Raw genomic sequence first — 13,945 nt, 5'->3', positions numbered from 1 at the left:
TGTCATTTAAGTTTGACATATATTTATATTTGTATACCTACATGATGCAGGGTTTAGTTACAGCAAATGCTTGAAATGTTTTCAAACATGAAGCTTTTTTTATTATTTTATTATTCGTTTCAAATTAAGTATACTGCCTATGATCTGGTTTTACTATGATCATTTTACACATCAGGTTACCCCCACAAAGTAATCTCACGGTAAATATACATTTGTATTTTTAATAAGACAACAAATAACATGTAATATTAATACACATTTTGATATTTAAGTTATATTATAAGGTTATAATCAACCTTCAGCCGGAAGATTACCAAATAGAGACAAAGTGTGACGTAGATTGCGACGTTGTGATTGGACTATAACTTCAAAGCCAAATTAAAAGATCCTTCGTGTTGCTAACTATGTTTTGCTAACTTTGCCACTTTACTAACAGTGTCCTTTATCAATGAGTTATCGCTGTGTTTTAAATAGTTAACGATTAACCAAGATCGTAACCCTAAACTTAACCCTAACTACACCTTTCAAGGAACTACAATTTGTAGCGCCATGTCTTTCCCCTCCCATCTATACAGTGACAAAGGATTGTGGGTAATGTAGTTTAAAGCCTTTTTTTAATAAAATGGAATAAATACAATTTTTTATGAACTAAAGACTATCTGAATAAGGTCATTGTGCATATATTTATGACATATATGAAAGCCAGGCATAAATTTGTTATTTTACAATGAGTATTTTTTAAACAGCTTTTATTGACTTGATCAGTATATATCAGACTATTATATCCAACATTATTTATTGAACATAGCATAGGTAATAGTCTTGCTGATATTCTCTCACTCATTTCTCGTTTGAAATGTGAATACTTTTTCCTTTTCTACGGGGCTCTACTCATCCCCTTTGAGTAAAAGGGCAGTTAACCTATGTAGATGTATTATCTTCAACATGGACAAGAAATTGTATTGTTACATGTACAGTTGTGGTAAAAAAAAAAAAAAAAAAAAGCTGTAAAAATAAGCTAAACATTAGTATCCTCTTTAATTACAAGTTATTAGCAATAGTGATCTATGTTCATCACAAATATTATGAGTTCAGAATAATATGTGTGGATGTAATTCTGTAATTGTGTTTCATTAATGGTCATCATGTGATATTTAATTGTTTTCACTTTATTTGAAATATGGATAAAAGCTCTTTTAAAATATGTAAATGTTTATAAATAAAACCTTTTTAAAGACATGTATTTGTTTGAAAACCACTCTTTATCTGATTATTTTTACTTTCTAAATCTTCAACTGTTTGTGTAACAGTATGTTTTCATGACAATGGATGAACTTGTGTTTAATAATGATTCCACATAATCTCTTTGTCCTGCATGTGGGTTAATTTGTTAATTATTTTCTTTATGATCAAATGATTGCAAGATTTGCTGCATTGTAAGAATCATGAAAATATTGAGAAATGAGGTAACAATGATGAAAAGATATCCTTTCAAATGCTGCGAATAGTTCAAACCTCCAAATGATTAAAAATACATAGCCATTAACCAACAAAATAAAATTGCAAACCTTTAAATCATCTAAACTAGAAGAAAAATAGTTCTGTGCAGTATTTATAAGTTACTGTGTAGTTCTATGTCTACCAAAAATACATATTTCAATACATATTTTATTTTCATTCATTCATTTTCTTTTTGGCTTAGTACCTTTATTAACCAGGGGTCGCCACAGTGCTATGAACCGCCAACTTTTCCAGCATGTCTTTATGCAGCAGATGCTCTTCCAGCCGCAATCCATCTCTTGGAAAATATTTTATTTTTTATCTTGCATTCAATAAAACATTATACAAATGTAATTTTTATTTTCAGAATAACAACAGTCGCACTGTTATCTCACAACAAGTGCAGCAGTTTTTTGTTAGACATTCTAACAAATTAATACAAATGTTTCAAAGTAAGGACAAAAGGAGATTCATTTTTTTTTTTTTTTAGAAAAATCCATGAGGACCAAATGGATCCATCAGATCTTTGATGTAAATCATAGGTTAATTTTTCCAGAGGTAGAAGTGTGGTTGCCTGACTCAGCCACATATTGACTGGAGGTATCTGAGCAGTTGACCATAATAATGTACATTTTTTGCCCAAGTATATGCAAAAATTAAATTTATCATAAAAATGTATCATTAAATTTATATTTTAAAAGCTCTTAATGTCACTTAATGTAATAATTTCATTTTAATAAAGAGTTCCTTAAATCGTTATATGTTGTAAGCAGTTAGGCATACAATAATGCTCTTAATTTACAACACTGATTGATTTTTGAGGAATGCTTACATACTGTACATATCTATGTATTTAAAAAAAAAAAAAAAGACAATTTGGTTATAGATGATGACAATTTTATTTAATTTTTTACAGATTTTATTACATGCTTTAGATTCAGGGTTAAGGTCATCCTCTTCTGGATTACAGTAAAAGAAAATCCACAGTCAATGTCATACTCATCAGCTGGAGCTTTATTTAAAAAAATCTATGTTCTCTGCTCCAGCCAAAACTTGCAGGTACCTTGCAGGTCTCTAGATTGCACCATCGTATTGTTGTTTATTTCTCAGTTATTTTGTTGCTTTTTGAGAATGATGATCCAAAGACCTTTTAACCCCTCTTCGTTAAGGCCACATGTCGAATCTTAAAAGAAGAACACAACAACATAAAAATATATTAATATCCTTTGGACTGGGTAACCTTATGCTTATGTCTGTGCCAAAAAATACAAATACATACCAGTACTTTTCAGTAGCAAACAAGCAGGAAAGTTCTTTGAAAGAACCAGGATGAGTTGAAAGGTATTTATAGTGGTTGGCCATCTCTGCCACAAGAATCCTCTGCTTCTCCTGAAGAATCCTGACTAGCAGGATGATGTTGAACACCCTCTCTTTGTTGCTGGGTCAGCAGAGTCTGAAATATATTTATGAAAAGAAAGTTGTATAACAAGGATTATACGTCAACTTTTAAAGAATCAACACTGACAGAAGTCTAGTGTACATACCATGCAATATGACGAAGACATCCACATCACTTCTTCTTTTTGTTGTCTTTGCTTCTGCTACTGAAAAAAAAATGACAGTAATAGTAACACTTACAATTTTTCATGACTACATGTAATATTAATAAGAATTTCCTCACCCTCTGCCCACTCCTCTACGTCACAGACCAAAGTCTTCCAACTGGTTTCCGGTCACTGCCAGTTTCATGGATTCTGTTTTCCAATTTGCTTTGCAGAGCTGTTGTGGTCTACAGTGATAAGCAATCAAAAATCACAATACTATTTAAATAGGTTACAGAACAACTAAAACAAATTCAACTAGATATCGTTACCTTCTGATATCAATAGGTCAGCGAGATGGCCAAATTGTTGAATACCTGCTAATTCTAGCACATGACCATGAGAGTTACAGTAGCATGTCTGGTCACTGCAATCCTATAGAAGAAAAATTGCACTGTTCAACCTCCTTCCCAAGAGTAAAACCAGGCATATCCTGGTATGCCTCACTCCATTTCACCTGGTTAACATATACAAACAAACAAACAAATAAGTAAACCAATAAGTTTTGGCATTTACTTGTAGATCAGTTTAAGACAATCACATAGTTCATCTATCTCAGATATAAACTCATGTGATTAGGCATGAAACACACTAAAATCATGGGCTTAAAGATGGTGCTGAAACTTTGGACAGCTTTTTGCAACTCTTTGGAGGTAGTGTCATTAGTTGATGTAGTCCACAAATCTTCCTGTCAATTCTTAATCCTTAGCTGTAAATAAACCTTCAAAAATGCCAGTGTTTGAAAAAGGAATGAAACAGTACAGAACAAGTGCATGACAGTTTATATCTTCTAATCTAATTTTCTTAGGTGAACATTACAGAGCTGTTTTCTTGTTAATTTAGTTTCAACACATACAGTTTAAAGTACCTCGTGCATTCTTGAAATGGTTATGCTTATGGTTCATATCTACTTAAATTGGTAGTATATCTAGTGTGGAAGCAGAACAGATGAAGGGCGCTTTCTTGCAAATACTATCCACCTTGACTCCCACTCAAGAATATCTCAGAAAAATGTCTGCTGAGAACTTGGCAGTCCATTAAAAATAATTATACCAACATCTTTTCCACCAATGGAAAGAATATAAAAATACTTTAGGATATATTTATACTTGCATGACCAAATCTGAGATAAAAAGGCCATCAGTATGCCTTAGTTTAAATAAAACCAAAATTTTACTCTAGCCCACTGTCATCTAGGTCTACAGATACAGGGACTAATGGAAACAATGAAGTACACACTGACAGTCGGAGATCCTGAAGAAGGACTTCAGGAGCCTGATCGAGACGGTTCGACGCACCTCGCCCGCCACGCAGATCATCGTTTCTGGGCCGCTTCCTACCTACCGCCGAGGAAATGAAAGGTTCAGTAGACTTTTAGCTTTGAATGAATGGCTAATAACATGGTGTAAAGAACAGAAATTGCTCTTTGCTAATAACTGGAATCTTTTCTGGGAGCGTCCTAGGCTCTTCCGTCCTGACGGCCTGCACCCCAGTCGAGCCGGAGCTGAACTCCTGTCGGACAACATCTCCAGACTACTTCGCACCATCTGACTAGCAGGTAAAAATTCACAAAATTCACACTATAGCCACCTAGACTCTTGTTCACCCCACTTAAACATCAGTAACGCATATCTGGCGAATCCTATAGAGACTGTGTCTGTTCCTCGTATTATTAGATTAAGAAATAAACGTACTGTGTGCTCCAGGAAAAATCTAGTAAGAATCAAACCAGAAAAACCAGTAGAAAGTGAAAATACAAATTTCGTAAAACTTGGTCTCCTAAACATCAGGTCACTTGCACCTAAAGCACTTATCATTAATGAAATAATAACAGAAAACAATCTTAATGCACTCTGTCTCACTGAAACCTGGCTGAAACAAAATGACTATATTAGCTTAAATGAAGCAACTCCTCCAGGATTCTTATATAAACATGAGGCTCGTCAAACTGGTCGTGGTGGTGGAGTTGCATCAATCTTTAGTGATTTCCTTAATATTAAACAGAGAAACGGACTTATGTTTAGCTCCTTTGAAGTATTATCGCTTAATGTTCAGCTTCCAGATACTATACAAAAACCTATGTTATCTCTCGCTTTAATCACCATATATAGACCCCCAGGACCCTATGTCAAATTTCTAAAAGAATTTTCTGATTTTATTTCTGACTTACTAGTCAAAACTGATAAAATGCTAATTGTAGGTGACTTTAACATCCACATAGATGACGCTAATGATACATTAGGGCTCGCGTTTATGGATTTAATACACTCACTTGGGATAAAGCAAAACGTTGTGGGTCCAACCCATCGCTTAAAGCATACATTAGATCTAATTCTGTCTTATGGAATCGAGGTTATTGACGTAGACATTATACCACAAAGTGATGATATTACAGATCACTACCTCTTACTATATAAGCTATGTTTACCTGAAATCAGCAAACCCGCTCCAATACTCCGCCCTAGTAGAACTATTGTTCCGTCAACTAAAGATGAATTTATAAATAACTTACCTGATCTCTCTCTATTTCGTAATGCACCCGCAAACTCAAATGATCTTGATGTAGTAACCAGCAGTATGGATGCCATCTTTACTAGCACACTAAATACTGTGGCACCCATAAAATTAAAAAAGGCTAGAGAGATTAAAACTATACCATGGTATAATAGTCATACTCGTGCGCTCAAAACAGCAACCCGCGCCCTGGAACGTAAATGGAAAAAAACTAATTTAGAGGTCTTTAGAATTGCGTACAAAGACAGTATGTCCAGCTATAGGAGGGCTCTAAAATCTGCCAGGACCGAGCACCTGCGCAAACTGATAGAAAATAATCATAACAATCCTAGATTTTTATTTAACACCATCTCTAAATTAGCAAATAATCGGTCATCCTTGGAACAAACTACTCCACCGCAAATTAGTAGTGATGACTTCATGAATTTTTTCAGTAATAAAATAGAAGGCTTTAGACAGAAAATAGGAGATGCCAAACTTTCTGCACCGGCTTATACTCCAAATCCTGTAAATATTTCATTAAATCATAATAATAACCTACACTGCTTCAAAATCATAGAACATGAAGAGTTAGTGAAAATTATAAATAGCTCTAAACCAGCTACGTGTATGCTGGACTCAATTCCAACAAAATTACTGAAAGAGCTGCTACCTGCTATAGGAGAACCTCTTCTTAACATTATCAACTCTTCTTTATCTATAGGCCATGTTCCAAACTCTTACAAGCTAGCTGTTATTAAGCCTATTATTAAGAAACCGCAACTAGACACCAACAACTTAGCTAACTATAGGCCTATTTCAAATCTTCCATTTATGTCTAAAATACTAGAAAAAGTTGTTTCCACTCAATTATGCTCTTTTCTGCAGACGAACAATATTTTTGAAGTGTTTCAGTCAGGTTTCAGGGCTCACCACAGTACAGAAACCGCCTTAGTGAAAATAACCAACGATTTACTCTTAGCTGCTGACCGAGGGTGCGTCTCGCTATTAGTTTTACTCGATCTTAGTGCGGCATTTGATACCATTGACCACAATATCCTCATAAATCGCTTAAAGTCTACAGGTGTCCAGGGACAGGCTCTACATTGGTTTAAGTCATACTTAACTGACCGCTACCAGTTTGTAAATCTTAATGGACAGCCTTCACAAATCTGCCCAGTAAAGTATGGGGTGCCTCAAGGATCAGTTTTAGGCCCTTTACTGTTTACAATTTACATGCTACCTATGGGAGACATTATTAGAAGACATGGGATCAGCTTTCACTGCTATGCAGATGATACTCAATTATATATTTCCACTAAACCTGACGAGACGTCTGAACTTTCTAAACTAACTGAGTGTATCAAAGACATCAAAGACTGGATGACCAACAATTTTCTTCTCTTAAACTCAGACAAAACAGAATTATTACTTATTGGGCCTAAATCTTGCACACAGCAGATCTCGCAACTCAATTTACAATTAGAAGGATACAAAGTTAGCTTTAGCTCTACTATAAAAGATCTGGGTGTCATATTAGACAGCAATCTAACTTTTAAAAACCATATATCCCATGTCACAAAAACTGCCTTCTTTCATCTGAGAAATATCGCTAAATTACGAAATATGCTATCCATCTCAGATGCAGAAAAGCTAGTCCATGCTTTTATGACTTCGAGACTGGATTACTGTAATGCTCTATTTGCTGGCTGCCCAGCATCCTCTATTAACAAACTTCAATTAGTGCAAAATGCAGCAGCCAGAGTTCTGACCAGGTCTAGAAAATATGATCATATCACCCCAATTTTATCCTCCTTACACTGGCTGCCTGTTAAATTTCGTATTGAATTTAAAATATTACTTCTCACCTATAAAGCTCTAAATAATCTAGCTCCTGTTTATCTAACCAACCTTCTGTCTCGCTACGAACCAACTCGCTCCTTAAGATCTCAAAATTCAGGGCTTCTGGTAGTACCTAGAATAGCAAAATCAAGTAAAGGAGGTCGAGCCTTCTCTTTCATGGCTCCTACACTCTGGAATAGCCTTCCTGGTAATGTCCGAGGCTCAGACACACTCTCCCAGTTCAAAACTAGATTAAAGACCTATCTGTTTAGTAAAGCATACACTCAGTGCATCACCTAGCAGGTTCCACACTGGCTTCTACATCTTGCTTATATACACTATGAACAGCAGCTACGCTAATTATTCTCTTTATTCTCTATTTTCACCTGGGGATACTCATCCCGAGGTCCTCAGATTAGGCGGAGTCACTGATTGGATCCAAGACCAGCGACGTGATGATCCCAAGGATTCCATATCCGGGACCAGGCCATATCCTGAGCTGCTGCTGCGCTGATGGTCGTGGGGAGTGGAGAACATGAGTCTGATTCCAGCGACGCTCCAGGGACAGACGAGTCTTCATTGAGGCCATCTTCCAGCATAAACCACGGCGAATGAAGTTCTGCACAAGACTTTTGGCCAGCGGAGAAATTAAAATGGTCGTGCCCAACTGAGTCTGGTTCTCTCAAGGTTTTTTTTCTTCACTCCCATCAGGTGAAGTTTTTTTTCCCTCTCCGCTGTCGCCACTGCCTCGCATGGTTCAGGATTGGTAGAGCTACGCATCGATGAATTTGCTCTTCAGTGTTTGAACTCTCAGTAATGATTAAATCACACTGAACAGAGCTAAACTGAACTGAACTGAACTTAAACACTAAAACCTGAACCACACTGTTCCAATTACTATGACCATTTATGTGAAGCTGCTTTGACACAATCTACATTGTAAAAGCGCTATACAAATAAAGCTGAATTGAATTGAACAGTCACTGGAGCAAGGCTCTCTCACAGTTGGGAAGATTGGAGTTCCTATGAGCTGTACCAGATAAAAACAACAAAAAAAATGTACATTTATAACATTTCTAACTTATCCTAAGACTAGTAGACAAGCAGCATAAGCAGTTCTAATTTCCTAAACCCCAATGTGGACAGTTGATGGCCTATAAGGTGTCATAAAATCAGACAAAACAAAATACTTTCTGAAAAAGAAAAAAAATGGTTGGCCACTATCAACACCCAGAACAAATAGTTTTAAACAGTTAGGCCACAATATTTTGTGAGCTTATGCTGTAGTTTTTTAATGTTTGTCATAAACAATAGTAATAGTAAAACTAATGTGTCTCTTTCTGTTATTACAATAGTAGTGAAAGAATAAATGCATTTTATCTCATACAATCACATATGCCTAAACAATGTAGATATTTAATATACATGGAATAAAAACTTCACTAACCCTTGACTGATTCCAGAGTGGTCTTGGCCTTCCTTACATGGTGGTGCTTTCTGCAGATTACCAAGTTGTCATCAAAACTTGAGCTTATAATTGAGATCTTGATGATAAATCTGAGTATTGAGGAATCACTCATGGTGATAGGCAGAAACAGGCTGAAAGACACAAGAATTAATCAAACAAATATAAATGTGTTAACAGAGATAGAGAGAGAGACAAGTTCAATTTAACATACAGACATGGGTAAAGTGGCTTTACTTTTTGCGCATTAGAAAACAAAATTGGATTTTTAAAGAAATCTAAAGAACCTGAAAAGAGCAAAGAAAAAATATTCATATCTGAACAGTGAACACCTTATAATTTACACCTGTATATATATATGTGTGTGTGTGTGTGTGTGTGTGTGTGGTAGATTAAGCTATTTTTTTGTATAGTTTTGTGTTGTACAATGAATAAAATGTGCTCAGACGGGCAAAATTTCTGCCTTTTTCCTTTAAAGGCATGGAAAATAATTGTTTTTACAATAAACCTTTGGAAACACTTGATGTTCTTTAATATTGAAACAATTACGAATACATTTGTATTATTAGAGTTGCATATTGCATATTATATATAGATTTTGCACGAATTCTATTGTGGAAAACAACAATCTGGTTACACTGTTCCTTATCTTAAAATGTATATATTGTTCTAATGCATGACCAACGTTATATGTGAGAAAAATATGTTTTTAATAAATGAACTTGATGTAATTAGATAAAGTCGCTAGTTTACAGTACATGCTTTATCAACAAATCGTGTTTATTTGTTTACTTTTTACTTACCTTGTGGAAAACCGCAGTGAACCTTGGGATCGCAATGAACCTTGGGATAGCGAGCATAGACTGTAAAAAATAGATCGCCACATACAATGACCCCAACTTTAATAAATAATTTAAAATGAAAAATATCAGACGAAAACATTTTTAAACTTAGTACTTGAAATTTAATATTTTTTAAAGTAAAAAAATAATAAATAATATGAATGAATCAAAGTTTTATTAGGCATAGTTACCCTAAACTGGACAACCGAATATATTTTCACTCATTAAATATAAAGTAAATGATAAAATATTTATAAACACCAACTAATCTCCAATAAAAATATATTATGCAGCATTAACGTAATATTTAATGTTGACAGTTGAACTCATCTGAGAACTCACCGCTGATGCAGTTTGACCAATAGCAGAGCGGCGTTAAACTCACCGTGAAGGGATGTCACGTGGGCCGAAGTTTATTCATACAGTAGTTTCGACCCCGTTTACAGACGCTTTTCATGAACAAAATAAAAATTACATATTTTTAAAATAAGAAAACTGTGATAATAGGCGTAAATCAGGTTTTTAAAAGTTTGTTGACATCTATTGGTAATTATACGAGCCTATAGCGTCTCCCTGTGACGCCCCAGGCTCAGGCACAGATTCCATAGGGAATCCCTGCACGTCTAAATATGACGCTAAAGGGGTACCCTGTGCGTCAATAACTGACGCCGAGGGTTCCTGACCAAGCGTCAGTATGTGACGAGTTGGGAGTGAGAACGTGTTGATTTTAAAGATGATGGACCAGGATCAACATTAGTGAATTTACACTGTATTTAAAAGATGATGGTCCAGGATCAACATTAGTGAATTTACACTGTATTTAAAAGATTATGGTCCAGGATCAACATTAGTGAATTTACACTTTATTTTAAAGATGATGGTCCAGGATCAACATTAGTAAATTTACACTGTATTTAAACAATGATGGTCCAGGATCAACATTAGTGAGTTTACACTGTATTTTAATGATGACGGTCCAGGAACAACACTAGTAAATTTACACTCTATTTAAAGATGATGGTCCAGGATCAACAGTAGTGAATTTACACTGTATTTAAAAGATGATGGTCCAGGGTCAACAGTAGTGAAATTACACTGTATTTTAATGATGATGGTCCAGGATCAACATTAGTGAATTTACACTGTATTTTAAAGATGATGGTCCAGGATCAACATTAGTGAATTTACACTGTATTTAAAAGATGATGGTCCAGGATCAACATTAGTGAATTTACACTGTATTTTAAAGATGATGGTCCAGCATCAACAGTAGTGAAATTACACTGTATTTTAATGATGATGGTCCAGGATCAACATTAGTGAATTTACACTGTATTTAAACAATGATGGTCCAGGATCAACACTGGTGAAGTTACATTGTATTTCAATCAGGGGCGCAACTGCACATTTACTGATGGGTATGCGGCTTCAACTTTTGCGCGCCCCCCTTCAATCCAACTATATTTTATAACAGGCAAGTGATAAAATGTGGAAAATATTTCCATCATTAAATTAAAGATATTTTTTTATAAAGATATCAATATGCTTCAAAAAATACAGTTTCGCAGTTCTGAACACAACTGAAATAGTATGAAGTAGTAAAAGGTATAATTACATTAAGCATGTTAAGTCGCAAAGAAATGCATCTCATACCACCCCAAATTTCTTCTCAATTTAATTTTCCCTCACTAAATGATTATATCACCTTGACTAGCCTTGCTTTTGGACTTTTTGTACTACATTTGTCAAAACAAAATGATAGACATGGGAGTCCTAAAGGGCAAAAGAACATTGAAATTACTTCTCACATGCATACTTTGAGAAGTGTAAGGTCTGTATTTGCAAGAACAATTGACTGAAACTGCTAAAAGTTAAATAAAAAAGACTGTCAAATGTTTAGTGTAAAAAAAAAAAAAAACAGAAACAAACAAATGTTCTATGTAACTGAAATGTTATAACTTTGTTTGCAGCTAAAATCAAAATAGTTTTGAGCTAAGAAGTTATCAAAAGGTCTGATGAATCAATATGATACATAATAAATTCATAAAAACATGTATATGGTATGAAAAATGGGGGTGGGGGGTGGAATGATTTTTTAATTTAATAAAATACAACATTATACGCGTATAAAATGCCAAATAAACATTTTTAACATTTATATATATATGTGTGTGTGTGTGTGTGTGTGTGTGTGTGTGTGTGTGTGTGTGTGTGAGTGTGTGTGTGTGTGTGTGTGTATTATTTGAAACTTTTCATATGCATAATTTCAAAAATAGTTTTGGCACAATGGCGCCCCCCATGTCTGGCGCCCCTATGCGCCGCATATACTGCATACCCCCTTTTTGCGCCACTGATTTCAATGATGATGGTCCAGGATCAACATTAGGGAATTTACACTGTATTTTAAAGATGATGGTCCAGGATCAACATTAGGGAATTTACACTGTATTTTAAAGATGATGGTCCAGGATCAACATTACTGAATTTACTCTGTATTGGTATAACTTTAATTCTGGCAGGTTTTTGAGTTTAATTTTGTTTGATACAGAGACAGGGAACAGATCTTCAAAGGTGATTGAGGTGAGATTCAAACTTGGGTTGCTATGAATACTACAGTGTAAAGTGTCAATGCACTAACCACTACACCACAGACACCTACTAATTAAACAGTATTAAAATGATAGTGATGGTTCAGGATCAACATTAGTGAATTTACACTGTATTTTAAAGATGATGGTCCAGGATCAACATTAGTGAATTTACACTGTATTTTAATGATGATGGTCCAGGATCAACATTAGTGAATTTACACTGTATTGGTATAAATTTAATTTTGGGAGGTTTTTGGGTTTAATTTTGTTTGATACAAAGATAGGGGACAGATTTTCAAAGTGGATTGAGGTGAGATTTAAACTTGGGTTGCTATGAATACTACAGTGCCAAGTGTCAACGCACTAACCACTACACCACAGGCACCTACTAATTATACAGTATTGAAATGATAGTGATGGTTCAGGATCAACATTAGTGAATTTACACTGTATTTAAATAATAGTGGTCCAGGATCAACATTAGTGAATTTACACTGTATTTTAAAGATGATGGTCCAGGACCAACATTAGTGAATTTACACTGTATTGGTATAAATTTAATTCTGGGAAGTTTTTGAGTTTAATTTTGTTTGATACAAAGATAGATCTTCAAAGTGGATTGAGGTGAAATTCAAACTTGGGACGCTATGAATACTAGAGTGCCAGGTGTCAATGCACTAACCACTACACCACAAGAACCTACTGATTACACAGTATTGAAATAATAGTGATGGTTCAGGATCAACATTAGTGAATTTACACTGTATTTAAAAGATGATGTTCCAGGATCAACATTATTGATTTTACACTGTATTTTAATGATGATTGTCCAGGATCAACATTAGTGAATTTACACTGTATTTTAATGATGATGGTCCAGGATCAACATTAGTGAATTTACACTGTATTTTAATGATGATGGTCCAGGATCAACATTAGTGAATTTACACTGTATTTAAATAATAATGGTCAAGGATCAACATTAGTGGATTTACACTGTATTTAAAAGATGATGGTCCAGGATCAACATAAGTGAATTTACACTGTATTTAAAAGATGATGGTTCAGGATCAACATTAGTGAATTTACAGTGTATTTTATTGATGATGGTCCCGGATCAACATTAGTGAATTTACACTGTAGCTGCCGTCAGAAGCAATGCTTATATATTACACTCTATAAACATAAACTTTACATTAAAAGGTCAATAAATAGTTAAAATGTTCAAATTAATCATTAGAATAAATAAGTAATGTACATTTGTTGTTAATGCATGTTAATTCATTTAAAGTTATTTAACTAAAACTATAAGGGGGAGGGGGGAACCTTTTCTTGTTATGTTTAGCTTGGGAATTATTTCATTGTTGCAATGAAGATATTCTTCCCATCCACTACAAGTAGTTCAGCCACAAAGTGCTGTGCTAAAATAAGTTTTTAAGGTTTAAGAAGTGCAAAGAAGTTTGTTTAAGAGAAACTGCAACCCTTCAAGTTTATTCCTCTAGAGTTAGAGAGGCCAATGAGGTATGTGTCGTATGGTGTTAACGTATGTGAACATGTATGATTATGTGTCCGTATGTAATGTATAATTAGCCAATTAAGTGTATTTCTTTA

At 34.6% G+C, this 13,945-nt stretch overlaps 1 long non-coding RNA gene across 5 annotated transcripts; it reads right to left on the bottom strand.

Moving 5' to 3' along the window:
- Nucleotides 1–2,375: 2,375 nt before the first annotated feature.
- LOC108190704 (uncharacterized) lies at nucleotides 2,376–10,395 on the bottom strand. Of its 5 annotated transcripts, none has more exons than XR_012382623.1 (8): nucleotides 10,129–10,374; nucleotides 9,705–9,764; nucleotides 8,884–9,035; nucleotides 3,374–3,476; nucleotides 3,182–3,289; nucleotides 3,045–3,104; nucleotides 2,780–2,953; nucleotides 2,376–2,683 (listed from the first exon to the last, which is right to left on the bottom strand). It is a non-coding gene; the product is annotated as an uncharacterized lncRNA (long non-coding RNA). The 5 variants fall into 5 exon arrangements; XR_012382621.1 differs by having other exon boundaries at nucleotides 3,374–3,558; nucleotides 10,129–10,212; XR_012382620.1 differs by lacking the exon at nucleotides 10,129–10,374 and having other exon boundaries at nucleotides 3,045–3,101; nucleotides 3,374–3,558; nucleotides 9,705–9,747.
- Nucleotides 10,396–13,945: the final 3,550 nt, after the last annotated feature.

Source organism: Danio rerio, chromosome 7, assembly GCF_049306965.1.
Source record: "Danio rerio strain Tuebingen ecotype United States chromosome 7, GRCz12tu, whole genome shotgun sequence".
Lineage (NCBI taxonomy): Eukaryota > Metazoa > Chordata > Actinopteri > Cypriniformes > Danionidae > Danio > Danio rerio.
The sequence above is the reverse complement of the archived record's forward strand: the minus strand, read 5'-3'. Positions and strand labels throughout refer to the sequence as shown.